The following is a 17,925-nucleotide window of genomic DNA, read 5'->3' on the forward strand; positions in this document are numbered from 1 at the left end:
CCCCAGCAGTGAAGGCGTTACATAGGCAGTACGGAAGACTCTCCAGAGCAGCGAGATCTGATTCGGGCTGCTTGAACCTTGCCAGCGTCAATTAGCGTGTGTTACTTTGTGCCTCTTAATGTTATTGTGGCTCTCACAGCAGTATATCTTCCCGTGACCCATATATCTTTATTACTCACTCCTGCAGCCACAATGGGATTACCAGAGACAAATTGCCTTCCAGCATCCACGCCTAACGGAGGGCCCCGTCTGCCGCACGGTCGCTTTGTGAAGTTCACCTCTTGTGTGAAAGCGAGCAGGCGGTACTTTATAATGGCACTAATTAGAGTTATTTATCAGGAGCTGGTGCTGGCCCGGCAGATGCAAATAGCAGCACCATTCGTAATTATCATTCGTGTTATATTGTCTCACTGTGGTCCGGCTTAGTTTGGTTTATTCTATGTGTTGCAACGTTTTTGTGTTGTGTTGGGTTTCTTTGTCCTTTAAAGCGGAGGTCCGCCTAAAAAAAAAAATTACTAAAATCCAGCAGCTACAAATACTTCAGCTGTTGACTTTTAATAAATGGACACTTACCTGTCCAGGGTGCCCGCGATGTCGGCAGCCGAAGCTGATCAATTGATCGGCACTCAGCTGCCATCCTCGGTGAGGGAATCGGGAAGTGAAGAGTTGCGGCTTTACTTCCCGGTTCCCTACTGCGCATGCGCGAGTCGCACTGCGCGTCCCCGCTGTCTTCTGGGACCTGTGTGTTTCCCAGAAGATAGCGTGGGGGAGTCTTGTGACCACCGTGGGGGTCTATGCCAGGAAGTGGGTGCAAATACCTGTATTATACAGGTATCTGCACCCCCTCCCCCCTGAAAGGTGCCAAATGTGACACCGGAGGGGGGAGGGTTACGAAAAGCGGAGGTTCCATTTTTGTGTGGACCTCCGCTTTTAAGTGCACTCAATATAAAATATGAAGAACTTTAAAGCCTTATGAACAGCATTCGATCCCATCATTTTGGTTAGAGAAAAAGACACAGACGCGCTGTCTAGCCCATCTACGTTGGTGGTATGGCTGTTTGGCCACAATTCTTCCATGAAGACCACTTTTGGACAGACTTTTCTGGACAATAGATGGGTGTACCAGGGTCCCACTGGTTTCTGCCAGTTCTGTGCTGATGGCACTGCTGTACATCTTCCGCTGTCGAAAGGGAAGCAAGTACAATGTGTCTTTTATCTGCTCTAATAAGTTTTGTTGGCCGACCACTGCGTCTATGGTCCTCAACGTTGCCCAGTCAGTGGTGTCCTCAATGCTGATAAATACAGGCAGATACTTATCCATCATGCAATACCATTAGGGAGGAGTGTGATTGGCCCACAATTTATTCTGCAGCAGGACAACAACCCCAAACATACAGCCATTGTCATTAAGTACAATCTCCAGTGTAAAGAAGATAAAGGAGTCCTGGAAGTGATGGTTTGGCCCTGGTCTCAACATCATGGAGAGTGTGTCTGGGATTACACGAAGAGACAGAAAGATTTGAGGCATTGCGGAGCTGGTGGATGTTAGAGACCTTGTGCTCCTCCACCTTTCGTTTGAGGATACCCCACAGATGCTCAAAAGGGTTTAGGTCTGGAGACATGCTTGGCCAGTCCATCACCTTTACCCTCAGCTTTTTTAGCAAGGCAGTGGTGATCTTGGAGGTGTATTTGGGGTCGTTATGTTTGAATACTACCTTACGGCCCAGTCTCCAAAGGGAGGGGGGTCAAGCTCTGCTTCGGTATGTCACAGTACATGTCGGCATTTATGGTTCCCTCAATGAACTGTAGCTCCCCAGCTCACTCATGCAGTCCCAGACCATGACACTCCCACCACCATGCTTGACTCTAGGGAAGACACACTCGTCTTTGTCCTCCTCACCTGGTTGCCGCCACACACGTTTGACACCATCTGAACCAAAAAAGTTTATCTTTGTCTCATCAGACCACAGGACATGTTCCAGTAATCCATGTCCTTAGTCTGCTTGTGTTCAATAAACTGTTTGCAGACTTTCATGTGCATCATCTTTAGAAGAGGCTTCCTTCTGGGACGACAGCTATGCAGACCAATTTGATGCAGTGTGTGGCATATGGTCTGAACATTTGCAGGCTGACCTTCCCCCCCCCCACCCCTTCAACCTCTGCAGCAACGCTGGCAGCACTCCTATGTCTATTTTCCAAAGACAAACTCTGGATATGAAGCTGAGCATGTGCACTCAACTTCTTTGGCCGACCATGGCAAGGCCTCTTCTGAGTGGAACCTGTCCTGTTAAACTGCTGTGTGGTCTTGGCCATTATGGTGGACACGTTTGACACGTTTTTGGGACCATTGTCATTTTTACAGTAATCGGTGCCATAAATATGCACTGATTACTGTGAAAATTACACTAGCAATGAAGGGGTTAACCACTAGGTGGCGCTGAAGGGGTTAAGTGTACACTAGGGAGTGATTCTAACTGTTAGGGGGCGTGGCTACATGTGACACGTCACTGATCGCTGTTCCCGATCACAGGGAACAGACAATTAGTGATGGTGTCACTACGCAGAACGGAGAGATGTTGTGTTTACACTTGCCTCTCCCCGTTCTGCGGCTCTGTGACCCGATCACGAGACACCGCTGGAAATCGAGTCCGTGGGCACTGTCATGGAGCTTGCGGCAGGGAATTTTAAAGTGACGTGTGTGTATATATGTGTATATATATATATATATATATATATATATATATATATATATATACGTCACTTTGCCCAGCAGTGCCATTCTGCAAACGTAAATGTGCAGGAGCCGGTCGGGAACATACATACAGTATAACACATAGAGGTGCGCTTTTATGCATCCGATTGTATGTGTTTTAAAGTGAATACAATTTTCTATTTTCGGTGATATATTAAAAGTTATATTTTATGCTATGTTCCCACCAACAGCTGGTGACATGGCCTATGCCGTGGCATTGGTCCTGTGGAAGTAGAAATATATGCATTTATGTAAGGTCGCTGCAGATCATATTCTGATGATGTCCTGGAATCTTAGCATTTATTAACACCGTTCCACTTACCTGCCTCCCCTCACCTTCTGCCTCTGCTACGAATGGAGCGCAATCAATCTTGCTGGAAGGCACCAGGGGGCGTCCTAATATGTAACAGATGTCACATTAGTTAAGCAAACCTGGAACTGGCAGTAGAAGTCTACAAATCTTCCCTCTGCAGAACGAATAAAAAAAAAAGTGCAGAGATACATGAAGCCGCGGCAGAGGGAGTGAACGCATCAATATTCCGGGGAGACGCCTGCTGTCTTTGTACTTTGGAAAACACCGTCAGCTGTTTAATAACATCGAACACGTGTAAATTATTCCCTTTCCCTCCACCTAAGAGGCTGCAGCATGCTACCCGAACAATGGCGACGGGTCTGGTTGGCGCCATGCACTGACTTCCAGTCCTCCATGCTGAATTTACTTAAAGCGGATGTTCCGCCAAAAAAAAAATATTAAAAGCCAGCAGCTACAAATACTGCAGCTGCTGACTTTTAATAATAGGACACTTACCTGTCCTGGAGTCCAGCGCCGTCCGCAGCAGATGACGAGCGATCGCTCGTCACCCTGCTGCTCCCCCCTCCATCCTCGGTGAGGGAACCAGGAAGTGAAGCGCTGCGGCTTCACTGCCCGGTTCCCTACGGCGCATGCGCGAGTCGCGCCGCGCCCCGCCGATTGGCTCCCGCTGTGTGCTGGGAGCCGAGTGTTCCCAGCACACAACGGGGGGGGCGACGGGATGTGACGCAATGCCCGTCTTTTGACTGTGAATGCCGGGCCGGAAGTGGGTGCAAATACCTGTCTTTAGACAGGTATCTGCACCCCCCTCCCCCCTGAAAGGTGTCAAATGTGACACCGGAGGGGGGGAGGGTTCTGATCAGCGGGACTTCACTTTAGGGTGGAGAACCGCTTTAAAGCTGAACTCCAGGCAAGCGGCCTAACCTACGATTGTAATATACACTCACTGGCCACTTTATTAGGTACACCTTGCTAGTACCGGTTTGGACCCCCTTTTGCCTTTAGAACTGCCTTAATTCCTCATGGCATAGATTCAACATTCCTTTAGAGATTTTGGTCCATAGTGACATGATGGCATCGCGCAGTTGCTGCAGATTTGTCGGCTGCACATTAGAGCTGCATGATTAATCGTGAAGAATCGTTATCGCAATTTTTTTCCCGTCGCTATCCTGACAAAGTGTTTCCTGATCTGTCTATGCAGATAATTCTCTCTGCTCTGCTGAAGCCACAGCTGTAAAATCTGGGCAGTCTGCCAAGTATCAGAACATTCTTTATCACTGGATTGTTGAGTCTAAACATTGTAACAATTTGTCTTTTACAACAAAGGACTTCTGTGTGTAAATTAGGGAGTTTAACCACTTAAACACCAAACCTTTTTCTGACATTTGTTGGTTTTAAGTTTAAAATATATTTTTTTTGCTAGAAAATTACTTGGAACCCCCAAACATATTATATATATATACAGTACAGACCAAAAGTTTGGACACACCTTCTCATTCAAAGAGTTTTCTTTATTTTCATGACTATGAAAATTGTAGATTCACACTGAAGGCATCAAAACTATGAATGAACACATGTGGAATTAGACATAACAAAAAAGTGTGAAACAACTGAAAATATATTTCATATTCTAGGTTCTTAAAAGTAGCCACCTTTTGCTTTGATTACTGCTTTGCACACTCTTGGCATTCTCGAGAGGTAGTCACCTGGCGCAGCACCCCATCACTCTTCTTCTTGGTCAAATAGCCCGGAGGCTGGGTTCACACTACTACACTACTTTCATCCTACTTTGCTCTGTGTTCAATGTTTCCCTATGAGAGCGTCTTGTAGTGTCCTACACAGGTCGGTCCGACTTTGAAAATGCTCCCTGTACTACTTTTGGTCCTACATTGATCCTACTTCAGGCCCATTGAATATCATTGAAGTCGGACCAAAGTAGTATCCTGTTCATGAAAGTAGGATGGATGTAGGACCAATGTAGGATAAATGTAGGACCAATGTAGCAGAGCAAAGTAGGATGAAAGTAGTGTAGTAGTGTGAACCCAGCCTTACACAGCCTGGAGGTGTGTTTGGGGTCATTGTCCTGTTGAAAAATAAATGATGGTCCAACTAAACGCAAACCGGATGGAATAGCATGCTGGAGGGGGGGAGGGTTACGAAAAGCGGAGGTTCCATTTTTGTGTGGACCTCTGCTTTTAAGTGCACTTAATATAAAATATGAAGAACTTTAAAGCCTAATGAACGGCATTCGATCCTATTGTTTTGGTTAGAGCAAAAGACACAGACACACCGTCTAGCCCATCTACGTTGGCGGTATGGCTGTTTGGCCACAATTCTTCCATGAAGACCACTTTTGGACAGACTTTTCTGGACAATTGATGGGTGTACCTGGGTCCCACTGGTTTCTGCTGTGCAGTCGACTGACATCCTACATTTCAACTGATGATGCCATTTGTCATTAGGACGCAGGCAGTTTGAAGGTTGTAATGGTGCACAATGAAAAACTGTAGCTTTTTGTAACTAAAAGGTAGGCTTTATCCACACACCGGCTTGTATACAATTTTTGGGCAATTTTTAGGCATGTTACCTGGGCACCCTGGTTGAAAAAGGCTTCAGTAAACCATTTGCTTCAATGTGTTGTGCGTTCAGAGATGGTATTCTGCATACCTTGGATGTAACGAGTGATTATTTGAGTCACTGTTGCCTTTCTATCGTCTCCGTCTGCCCATTCTCCTCTGACCTCTGAACATCACCTGTTTGCCCGTTTGGCGCTCGGTGGGTTGTTTGGTCGGTGACGTCGCAACCTATTTAAGAACTGTCAAATTGCAGTTAGCCTTTGTCATTGGCAAAGCATTCTTTTTCCGGGTGCGGGCACTGTGATTGACGATGGATCTACATCGGGGGACTACCTCCTGTCTGTCTTTTTTTTTTTTTTTACTTTTTTTTGGTGAATGAGTAGAAGTACAATGTTTACATATACAGAGGGGTGAGATCTGGGGGTCCCCTTGTTAAAGGGGGCTTCCAGGTCCTGATAAACATCCTGCCGGAAGACCCCCACAACCACAGCCCAGGGTTGTCAGGAAGAGGCCCTTGTCCCCATCAACATGGGGACAAGGTGCTTTGGGGTGGGTAGGGCGCCCTATGTATGGTTCGGAGGGGGGGAAGGGGCCACTCACTGTACCCCCCCCCCCCCCATTCTTCCTGTCTTGCCAGGCTGTATGCTCGAATAAGGGTCTGGTTTGGATTTTGGGGGGGCCCCACACCATTTTATTTTTTTACATTTTGCCGTTGGGTGCCCCTTAAAATCAATACCAAACCCTAAGAGTCTGGTATGGATTGGGAGAGGGGACCCCCACGCCATAAAAAAAATAACACCTTTGGGATGAATTAGAGTGGAGACTGTGAGCCAGGTCTTCTCATTCAACATCAATGCCTGACCTCACAAATGCACTTCTGGAAGAATGGTCAAACATTCCCATAGACACACTCCTAAACCTTGTGGACAGCCTTCCCAGAAGAGTTAAAGGTGTTATAGCTGCAAAGGGTGGGCCAACTTAATATTGAACCCTACGAACTAAGACTGGGATACCATTAAAGATCATGTGTGTGTAAAGGCAGGTGTCCCAATACTTTTGGTAATATAGTGTATATTGCCGTATACCACAATGCACATTAAGGCACTACCATGTGTTGTGGTGTGCTGCGTTGCCAGAAATAGCGCAGAAATAGTTGCCAGGTTATAATATGAGCTACTTGAACTCAACACACGTTAATACGTAAAAAAAAAAAAATCCTGAGAAAGCCTTCATAATTAATTTAGGACTGGAAATTTTAAATCTTGAATAGGTGCAATAATAGCCGGTTCTCTTCATAGAAGCCCGCTCCTCCTGCCCGCTCCTGATTCCTGAATCTCATCACGTCTCGCTTTCCCTTTGGTTCCAGAGACGTACACATGTAAAATATTTTTTATGGGGCGTCTTTAATATGTCTGCCATTGTGAATGTTGTAAGAGGCGACTCATAACTCAGCCTGACTGATTGTAATGTTGCCACCAGATTCATATACTTTATCCTGCTTCTAATTTGTGGCTTTCCTCTGCATCTTTTTATTCAAAATCATATTTTATTAGGTTCTGGTGTTTTGTGATGCGGAATGTGAATAATGATCGAAGACAAGAGGAAGGATGGGGGGGGGGGGGGGATACGATCGTAAAGCTGTGTTAAAAAAGACAGAACTTTTTGTAGATTGCTGGAAAACATTAAGTTGACCAATCTCTCAAGAAATTGCTTTTCTAAATGATATATTTGACAATGTCAATTAAATCTTTTATTTTTTTTCGATAAATTTTTATTCAATTTTTCCATTGCACTATTGTATAGGATACAGAAGTGTTAATAAAGGTAGCTCTTGCATTGCCCATTCTCAAAACACTTGGTAAACATCAAATCTGAATGTACAGGGTGTGGCGAAACAGACTCATGATAGGATTCCTTGTTTATTCCCAGGTATTCATTACCTGTCACAGAGATCACACTACCCCCACCGACACCACCCCACCGACACTACCCCCACCGACACTACCCCCACCGACACTACCCCCACCGACACTACCCCACCGACACTACCCCCACCGACACCACCCCACCGACAATGCCTTCATCTGTTTTCTTTCTGCAGAGCCACCTTTGTTTAAAGGGGTTGTAAAGGTAAAAAAAAATGTTTTCCTGAATATCTTCCTTTACCTTAATGTAGTCCTCTTTCACTTACCGTATTTATCGGCGTATACCGCGCACTATTTTGCCCTGAAAATCAGGGCAAAATCGTGGGTGCGCGGTATACGCCGATACCCGCTTTCCCGCCACGAGTTTGAATACTGCTCCGGCATATACCGAGCGCAGTACACTCGTGTATCTTCGGGCAGTCTCGGCGCCTCTCGCGCTGACGTCCTGAGCGTACAGGACGTCAGCGCGAGAGTTGCCGAGCCTGCCCGACGATACACGAGTGTACTGCGCTCGGTATATGTCGGCGCAGTATTCAAACTCGGCGCGGGAAACGAGCGGGGAGGACGCCGCAGACGGACGCCGGACCCGACGAAGAGGACACCTGAAGCCACAGACGGACGCCGGACCCGACGAAGAGGCCCCCCGGAAGCCGCAGAAGGACCCGTACCCGACAAAGAGGACACCCGAAGCCGTAGACGGACGCCGGACCCGACGAGGCCACCGATGGACGCCGCGCAAGACACCAAAACTGTAAGTACAAAAAAAACTTTTTTTCCACAGGATTCGGGGCAACTTTAGGGGTGCGCGGTATACGCGGGAGCGCGTTATACCACGATAAATACGGTACCTCATCCTTCGATTTTGCTTTTAAATGTCCTTATTTCTTCTGAGAAATCCTCACTTCCTGTTCTTCTGTCTGTAACTACACACAGTAATGCAAGGCTTTCTCCCTGGTGTGGAGTGTCGTGCTCACCCCCTCCCTTGGACTACAGGAGAGTCAGGACGCTCTCTGTTGCAGATAGAGAAAGGAGCTGTGTGTTAGTGGGCGTCCTGACTCTCCTGTAGTCCAAGGGAGGGGGCGAGCACGACACTCCACACCAGGGAGAAAGCATCGCATTACTGTGTGGAGTTACAGACAGAAGAACAGGAAGTGAGGATTTCTCAGAAGAAATAAGGACATTTAAAAGCAAAATGGAAGGATGAGGTACGTGAAGGAGGACTGCACTAAGGTAAAGGAAGCCATTTAGGATTTTTTTTTTTTTTTTTTACCTATACAACCCCTTTAAGCGTCGTCCAGGGTCGCCATCTACCTGGGCACAATCCTGGTTCCTACGCACGTTTTGGTTGTGCTTAGAAATGTATGACACAGATCAGCCTTGGCTGTAGGTTCTCACCTTGTGACTTGCTACAAAGTTACAATGTTGCAATCTGCTTACTGAGGGAGAGGAGACTGAGGAAATGGCTCCACCTCCCTGCAGCAGACTGGTGACATTATCTCAAAGAGAAAACGAATGCTCCTGCGCTCGAGAGGTTGCTGTGGGTGAACTTGAGAAGTGGGAGGAGGATTCTTCACACACCACACCACTGCACCGGCTGTGCTGTCATTCTCAATGGGTCAGGAAGAACCCAGGAGAAATTCTCGAAAACAAGGACAGAGGGTGCACCAGCCTTGCGCATTACCTTTGCAACAAAATATATTTGTATTGAATAAAATATTATATCCTACTCATTGGAAGGAATAAGCAATTAGCAGTTTGATGTTGTTGAATTATTGCCCTATGAGCAGGCAGGTGATACAGAGACCCAAGAAGAGTGGATCCATCCTCCTGACTGTACTATCTGGATCACAGACCTGGACAAACGCAATTACTAATCCTTTAGCAGGTAAAGACCTTCCCATATAGTTTTTCAACTATGTATTCAGCTGTTTTCCTTAACTAGTTTTCTAAGTCAGGACTGCCAGGTTTATTAGGCACCAGTGTCTCAAATTCCGAATCCAAAACTGCAATTGGCAATTTCCTACCACGCTTTTATTTTCGTCTAAAGTGACAAGCGAGATGAAAACAGAGTGAAAATAATTAATCGGCTATGTAAATATCAGGAGTTCTCAAGCGTTCGACGCCGTATGTTACTCTTCTGATTGCAGTCACTCATCATTGGCACGGGGATGGGCACGGCACCAGATTCCTCGTCTCTGCATGTTTTGAACGCTAGGTAAGATAAAGCGCTGGCTGGATTGGCGCTAGTCTCTTCGCTTCTCCTGCTTCCTTTCTGGCTGTGTCATAAGCACAATAGCCAAGAGACATTATCATCTGACAGCTTTTCAACGCCGACTATGAAATAAGCTGGCACTTACAGTCCACTCTCTAATACATAGGTGTCCTCCTTGCGTTTTGGCGGTGGGGGGAAAAAAAATGATATAATAAAATAGGAAAGCAGTTGCAATTGTCAGGGGCTGCCAAGCTAATTGGCAGTCTCTCGGCAGAGAGGCAGAAAGAGAGCTGAATAAGCCCAGAGACTATATTACCCTTTTGTCACCCAGCAAGCTCTGGCTGCCAGTTCAGCTTGCTGTTTCTGCTTTGTGCCTAAGTGGACCACTTGAGTCCCCAGCTCAGCCTGGCAGGTAGAGCACAAAAGCGGTGATTATTGAAAATGAGACACCTACAAAAGGACCGAAGCAAATGGCGTTGAGAAAGCATTGTTAAAAATGACAGTTACCTTATTAAAAAAAAAGTGTCATGGCAAACACGACCTGCACCCGCCTGCAAGGTCTTTATGTCTACCTGTCGTTGTCTGCATCTAAATTTGTTGGGCATTACCTGTATCTAAATAGCCACCTACATAACTGAAAATTTTCAAATATGTCACTCATATGCCAAGACATAGAAGTTTTAGTGCCAGAGTATCGTAGCTATGATTAACTAGACCAGGGGTCTCCAAACTACAGTGCCTTGCAAAACTTTTCGCCGCCCTTGGCTTTTTACCTATTACGTTACATTATTATATGTGATGGATCAGAACACGATAGAAGTTGGTGAAGTTAAATTAGAAGAATGTATACATAAAACAACTTTTCAGAAATAAGAAAATGATAATTGGCATGTGTGTATGTATTCACCCCCTTTGTTATGAAGCCCATAAAAAGCTCTGGTGCAACCAATTACCTTCAGAAGTCACATAATTGGTGAAATGATGTCCACTTGTGTGCAATCTAAGTGTCACATGATCTGTTATTACATAGACACACCTTTTTGAAAGGCCCCAGAGGCTGCAACACCTAAGCAAGAGTCACCACTAACCAAACACTGCAATGAAGACCAAGGAACTTTTCTCCAAACAAGTAAGGGACAATGTTGTTGAGAAGTAAAATTCATAGTTAGGTTATAAAAAAAATATCGAAATCTTTGATGATCCCTAAAAGCACCATCAAATCTGTCATAACCAAATGAAAAGAACATGGCAAAAGAGCAAACCTGCCAAGAGACGGCCGCACACCAAAACTCACGGACCGGCAAGGAGGGCATTAATCAGAGAGGCAGCACAGAGACCTAAGGTGATCTTGGAGGAGCTGCAGAGTTCCACAGCAGAGACTGGAGTATCTGTACATAGGAAGACAATAAGCCGTATGCTCCAGTTGGGTTTTATGGCAGAGTGGCCAGAAGAAAGACATTACTTTCAGCAAAAAAACAAAATGGCACGTTTTTGAGTTTGTGAAAAGGCATGTGGGAGACTCCCAAAATGTATGGAGGAAGGTGCTCTGGTCTGATGAGACTAAAATTGAAAGTTTTGGCCATCAAAGAAAGCGCTATGTCTGGCGCAAACCCAACATACCATATCACCCAAGGAACACCATCCCCACTGTGAAACATGGTGATGGCAGCATCATGCTGTGAGGATGTTTTTTAGCAGTCGGGACTGGGAAACTGGTCAGAGTTGAGGAAAAGATGGACGGTGCTAAATACAGGGATATTCTTGAGCAAAACCTCTACCACTCTTTGTGTGATTTGAGGCTAGGATGGAGGTTCACCTTCCAGCAGGACAATGACCCCAAACACACTGCAAAAGCAACACTTAAGTGGTTTAAGGGGAAACGTGTAAATGTGTTGGAATGGCCTAGTCAAAGCCCAGACCTCAATCCAATAGAAAATCTGTGGTCTTAAATATTGCTGTTCACAAGCGCAAACCATCCAACTTGGAGCTCTACAAAGTATTGACTTTAGGGGGGTGAATAGTTATGCACATTGACTTTTTCTGTTATTTTGTCCTATTTATTATTTGCTTCACAATAAAAAAAAATCATAAAAGTTGTGGGCATGTTCTGTAAATTAAATGATGCAAATCCTCAAACAATTCATGTTGGCTCCAGGTTGTGAGGCAACAAAACACGAAAAATGCCAAGGCTCTGGCGCCCCAGCACCTCGGGCCAAATTCGGTACTGCAGACCGCTGTGGCTTGAATCCTGCTCGAGACAACACTCTCAACCGAGTCGGGGTTTTTAAAAAAATGCTCGTTTTGCGAAACGCTCGTTACCCACGTTACTCTGCAAGTCGTTCAAAATACAGCTGCTCGATTAGTGACTGGCAAAAAAACATGGGAATCAATCTCACCTTCACTGAGATCCCTTCATTGGTTGCCAGTAAAAGACAGAATCACTTTCAAGGCACTCTGCCTAATGCATAAGTGTATTCAAGGAAACGCCCCCCAATATCTATGCGAAAAAATAAAAGCCCATAACCCAAATCGCATTGTGAGATCCACAAATCAAAACCTCTTCCAGATACCCAAAGCCAGTCCAAAGGAGATCGAAGATTTGCTGTCCAGGGACCTCGGCTGTGGAATGCGCTACCAACCACCATCCGACTGGAATCGGACCACTTGGCCTTTAGGAGAAAGATTAAAACCCATCTCTTCTGAGGTCAAGGGGTTTCCTTACCCATGGAATGGAACAGTGCCCAGAGGCGATTCAGTTCGCATGTGTTGCGCTTTACAAGTTTCTCACTCACTCACTCGCAATCCGAGGTTTCACTGTACAGCAAAAACACTAAGACAGTACAGAGGATGAACTTGAGTTTCCCACGTAGGGGAAATATAGTATAGTCATTGTAACGGAATGGCCTGTGATACCCAGAGACTTTTGAAGGATGTGGGGTACTCCTGTGACAGCTTCACTAATGACTCTTGGGTCTAGGGTCATCCTATGTCCAGTAGGGGCATAGGATGACTGAGAAATGATATCATGAATTACATGAGATGGGACAATAATGATAATTCATGTATTGCAGGATATCTTGGAATATTACAGGTGGTTAATTCTGTCCACAACAGGTCAATAGCAGAGTGACTCATTCATGTGGGGACACATAGACTGTTGAGGTGTTAATTGAGTCTGGCTCCTAAGATATTTCATTGTACTATGCTTACTAGCCCTGTATTGTGTGAAAGTTCTATTGATGCTAATATGTGTTGTGAGTTAACACACTCTAAAACTCATGTCTGCCATGTCAGCTATAGTAATTGATTCATGTAGACTCGGTGCCAGAATTTCTGTCTGGGATGTGGATTGAGGGGGACTCGTTAAGCACCTATTGTGTGATGTTTTGGGTGGAGTGTTTCATTGTCCCTGTGATTACTGCAGCATGCTTTCTAACTGTATAAAAAGCTGAGAGTTTACCATTAAAGCATTCATTCGTTTTGGAACCAGAGAACAGAGCTTGTGTCTCGTTTATTCTGGGGAATTCTAATGGATCGTGTCTGCTGGATTGTTGGAGTGTCGGATAAGCTGTCGTGGGTTGGAGGAATGGAATATCGTAAACGGTGTTAACCCCTGACCGTTACAGTCATAATGTATGGTATAATTGCTGTAGAATAGAGCAACACCAGGGTGGAAAGGTGTGACCGCGAAACCTGCAACACTAGGTGCCACAACCTAATTTATGGAATGATAGCTGGCTCAGTTTCCCTCAGATAACACAAAACAGCCGAGAGTTTGAATAAACAACTCTAGACCCTTTTTGTCCTTCAATGCCGTAGCAGGATCTGCCTCGTACTGAAATGTTTGAACACCCCTGGACTAGAACATTGGCCACTAAAAACAGTTGGTAGGCGGAACAGAGAATTAAAGTGTATCTAAAGCCAAAACTTTTTTCCGTTTTGGATAGAGTAATAAGGATATGGGTCCCTGGTCAATTTTTTTTTAAATTCCTGTCTGTGCCCTCGCTGGGAAGAGTCTTCCTCTTTGTGGTCCTGGTGACCACTTTTGTGGGACTAAAGGTGGCCATACACTAGTAGCCTATCTTGTAATGGAGAAAAAAGGGACCTATGTAATCTCTGTTGGTGGCCCACATATGGTTAGGTCAGTAAAAGTAGACCTGGATGCAAGTCAGTACAGGAGAGGAGCGTGTACAGCTGTGTAAGTCTGAAGATAACCCTGGAATAAATGGTATTCATTTTTGAACCTTTGTCATATTTTTCTGTTTCAATCTTTTTATTAAGATTTAAAATAATAATAGAACATTGTAGGTAGACAAAGTCAAGTACAACAATAGAACTGTCAGCATAGGCAGTGCATGGACAATGACAACCATAAGAACCTTTGTCAGGTTTTTATTGCTTGCTGTGTCCCCGCTGGGAAGATTAACCCTCTCTATTTGGCCATATGACCATTGTCATCAGGACATAAAGTGATGGAAAATTCTAAATTGTACGGTTGTCAGCAGAACAGGAATAGAGTGGAAATCTTCCAATGAGGTGCTTGTTCCAGTGACAAATGTCTAAATGGGGATTTTGCTCTCACTTTAGAGAGATCTCTTTTAACTTGTGTTGATGGGAAGTAATGGGAAATTTTTTGAATGGGACACAGATGGGGGGAAAAAACATGGTAGGAGTTTGAACTATTTTCTATCAAAAATGAAAAAATAATAAAGTTCTGTGTTTGGATTTACTTTTAGGCTGGGTTCACACCAATGCGAATTTGATGAGCGTTTCACCGCATTCAATTCGCATAGCAGGAGATTGTGACCAGTTCTTTATGGAGTCCTGTGTGTCTTTTGGTCAGTTTCAGGTCCAAATTCGGGCTGAAATCGAACCTGAAGCAGTGAATGGAGACGTATCGGACTCCTGCTGTGAGCGTGCTGCAGAGTGCAGTGTGAACCCAGCCTTGACGTTTACAAGTTAAAACATTTTTTTTTTTTTGCTTGAAAATTACTTGGAACCCTCAAACATTATACATTTTTTTCTCCAACACCCTAGAGAATAAAGTGGCGGTCGTTGCAATATTTTCTGTCACACCGTATTTGCGCAGCGGGACTTACAAGCCAATTTTTTGGAGAAAAAATTAATTTGATACCCAAGATGTCATGCTTCAAAATTGCGCACGCTCGTGGAATGGCGACAAATTTTTACCTTTAAAAATCTCCATAGGCAACATTTAAAAAAGTCTATGGCTAGAATTTTTGCTCTCGCTCTAAAGAACGCGTCAATACCTCACATGTGTGGCTTGAACACTGTTTTCAAATGCGGGTGCTGCGTTCGTTTCTGCACGAGAGCTCAATGGGACGGGGCACGTTTAAAAATGTATTTTTATTTTTCTTATTTATTTTACCTTTTTGTTTTTACACTGTTATTTAAAAAAATTGTGTCACTTTTATTCCTATTACAAGGAATGTAAACATCCCTTGTAATAGAAAAAAAAGCATGACAGGACCTCTTACATATGAGATCTGGGGTCAAAAAGATTGCGTAAGAATGTTGCGCGACTTAGGGCTCTTTCACACGGGCGGCCCGTTTAGGTCCGCCTGCCAGTTTTTTAGACGGACCTGAACGGGCGCTCCGTGCTCCTCTATGGAGCCGCGGATGTCAGCAGTGACATGCCCGCTGACATCCGACCTGCTCCAATCCGTCAAAGTGTGACGGAGGAAAAACCTACTTTTCCATCCGTCTGGCGGATCGGATCGGGTGAACACGGACAGACGGTCTCCCATAGGGCAGAGAGCGGAGAAAAGACAAGGCGGTCCCTGCACAGTGTGGGGGGACCGCCCTGTCATCCGCCGGCTCAGCGGGTATCAACGGAGCAGTCCCCGCTGAGCAAGCAGAGGTTCACAGGGCGGACCATCACTGATCCGCCCCGTGTGAAAGGGGCCTTACAGTGTGACTTTGCCAGGCAGCTTCCTGGTGACATTTCTTGAAATTTGAGTACTTCTTTGATGCGATTTAAAGCGGCTATGAAACGACTTTTAGGGAATGGCTAGGTAATCTACCTGTAATGTTGGATCCAAATTACTTCAATATAGATGGGGATCCGACTTTGAGGCGACTTTCCTTTTAAAGTCTATGGGCAAACGTTGGATTGAAGTCGCCTTGAAGTAGTACAGGAACCTTTTCTAAAGTCAGAGTGACTTCAATAGTGCTGATTAAGACGGCTCTCATTGATGTCATGCATCTTGGTCTCACAAGTTGGATCCTAAGGCGCGACAGTTTGAACCGAGCTTTAGGCCGGGTTCATATATGCTGCATCTGCGGTTCACAACATGGGGTCCGGTACTTCCCTGTTCACCGATTCAGGTGCGAATCAGGTCCGAAGTTTGGCCTGAATTCGTACTACATCCCTCTTATTGTCACATGTGATAATCTGCTTCATCTCCTCTGAGGCCACGTACACACCACCGGATCTCCGCTGGAAACGATCCGCCGGATCGTTTCCAGCGGAGATTCCTCCTCCGGATTTGGATCCGATGGCGTGTACACACCATCGGATCCAAATCCGTGCGGAATTCATCCGCGGTGACGTGTCGCGCCGCGACGATGACGCGGCGACGTTTGCGACGCTGGAAGGTAAGTACTTCCACGCATGCGTCGAATCATTACGACACATGCAAGGGAGGGGAGCGGACGGATTGATCCGGTGAGTCTGTACAGACCACCGGATCAATCCGCTGGAGCCGATTCAAGCGGATAGATTTCTTAGCATGCTAAGAAATTTATATCCGCTTGAAATCGATCGGCCCGAGGAATCTCCGCGGATAAATATCCGCTAGGCCGTACAGACGACCGGATTTGTCCGCTGAAACTGATCCGCGGATCAATCCCAGCGGATAGATCCGGGCGTGTGTACGGGGCCTGAGAGTTGCTCATTTTATGGCCAGCCTCTCAGACAGCTTATATTTGATGTCTCTGTTTGTCAAGCAGATTTCATTTTCATCCCATTCACACAGTTGCACCGCCCTGGGGGAGCGAAGGCGCGTCAGGACTGAATAATCGCCGAAATAAAGTGCTGTGATGAGGCCGGTCGCTGGAGAAATTCATAAGCTGCTTGTGGATGCATTTTAACCGAATGATGCTAATTACAGTGATGATTCAGATAAATAGACAGCATTGTATGTAACATTAATGTATCGTGTGCTTATTAATAATTGAACTATCCTATCCTATGCTTTGGTGACATTGCTCTTTTGTGTGATAGGAAAATACAGGTGGTAATGAATAATACAAATTTTCAGCTTGAGTCATTATTACAGCATCTACCTGAAAGCAATTATTCAGGTGAATTAAATTTTACCTATTTGCATAATTGATATGCAGATTGTCAGTTTTCTCTTCTTCTGGCTGTACCCTGTCATGGAGAATACAGCAAAAGAAGTAGAAAGACCCTAATTCCACGCACACACAAGCGGTTTTCCCGTTGGGGGAAAAAAACAATGGTTTTCCTGACGAAATTCCGCTCAAGCTTGTCTTGCGTACACACGGTCACACCAAATTCTGACAGTCAAAAACGCGGTGACGTACAACACTACGACGAGCCAAGAATAATAAAGTTCAATGCTTCTGAACATGCATCGACTTGATTCTGAGCATGTGCGTTTTTTTGCGCATTGAAATTGCATACCGACGAATGGTTTTCCCGCTAGGATTTTTTCCCGACTGGAAAAAAGAGATCCTGCTCTTTTTTTTTTCCGCCAGTTTTCCTGATGGAAAAAGTCAGATGGAGCATACACACAGTGGGGATTCCCGGCCAAAAGCTCTTTTTCTTACGGGAAAACCGGTCGTGTGTACGGGGCATAAAGCTAAGGGGGAATATCCAAAACTGTAAGGTGTCAGGAATTATGGCAGGATGTTCTCACCACTGGGATCTCCAAAACAGCCATCCTCAACCAGGGTTCTGTGAAACCCTAGGGTTCCTCCAAAGGTTTTTGGGGGTTCCTTGAGCTGTGTCTGACTGACCTCCTATTTGATGGTACTTTGTATAATTCTGTGTCCAATACCTTTTGGCAGAGTCAGCATCATTACAACAATAATCGTTTTTGCTGTCTGTAGCATTCTGACCACCACTAAAATGGGGGTCGTAGTTCCCACTGGCCACCAATGAA

General features: G+C 45.3%; 1 protein-coding gene across 2 annotated transcripts in view; it reads left to right on the top strand.

The window, feature by feature from the left end:
• Window positions 1-17,925, top strand: part of CHCHD6 (coiled-coil-helix-coiled-coil-helix domain containing 6) — a 306,107-nt gene that overhangs the window by 234,253 nt on the left and 53,929 nt on the right. The window lies entirely within an intron of this gene.

Source organism: Rana temporaria, chromosome 7, assembly GCF_905171775.1.
Source record: "Rana temporaria chromosome 7, aRanTem1.1, whole genome shotgun sequence".
In the NCBI taxonomy this organism is placed as follows: domain Eukaryota; kingdom Metazoa; phylum Chordata; class Amphibia; order Anura; family Ranidae; genus Rana; species Rana temporaria.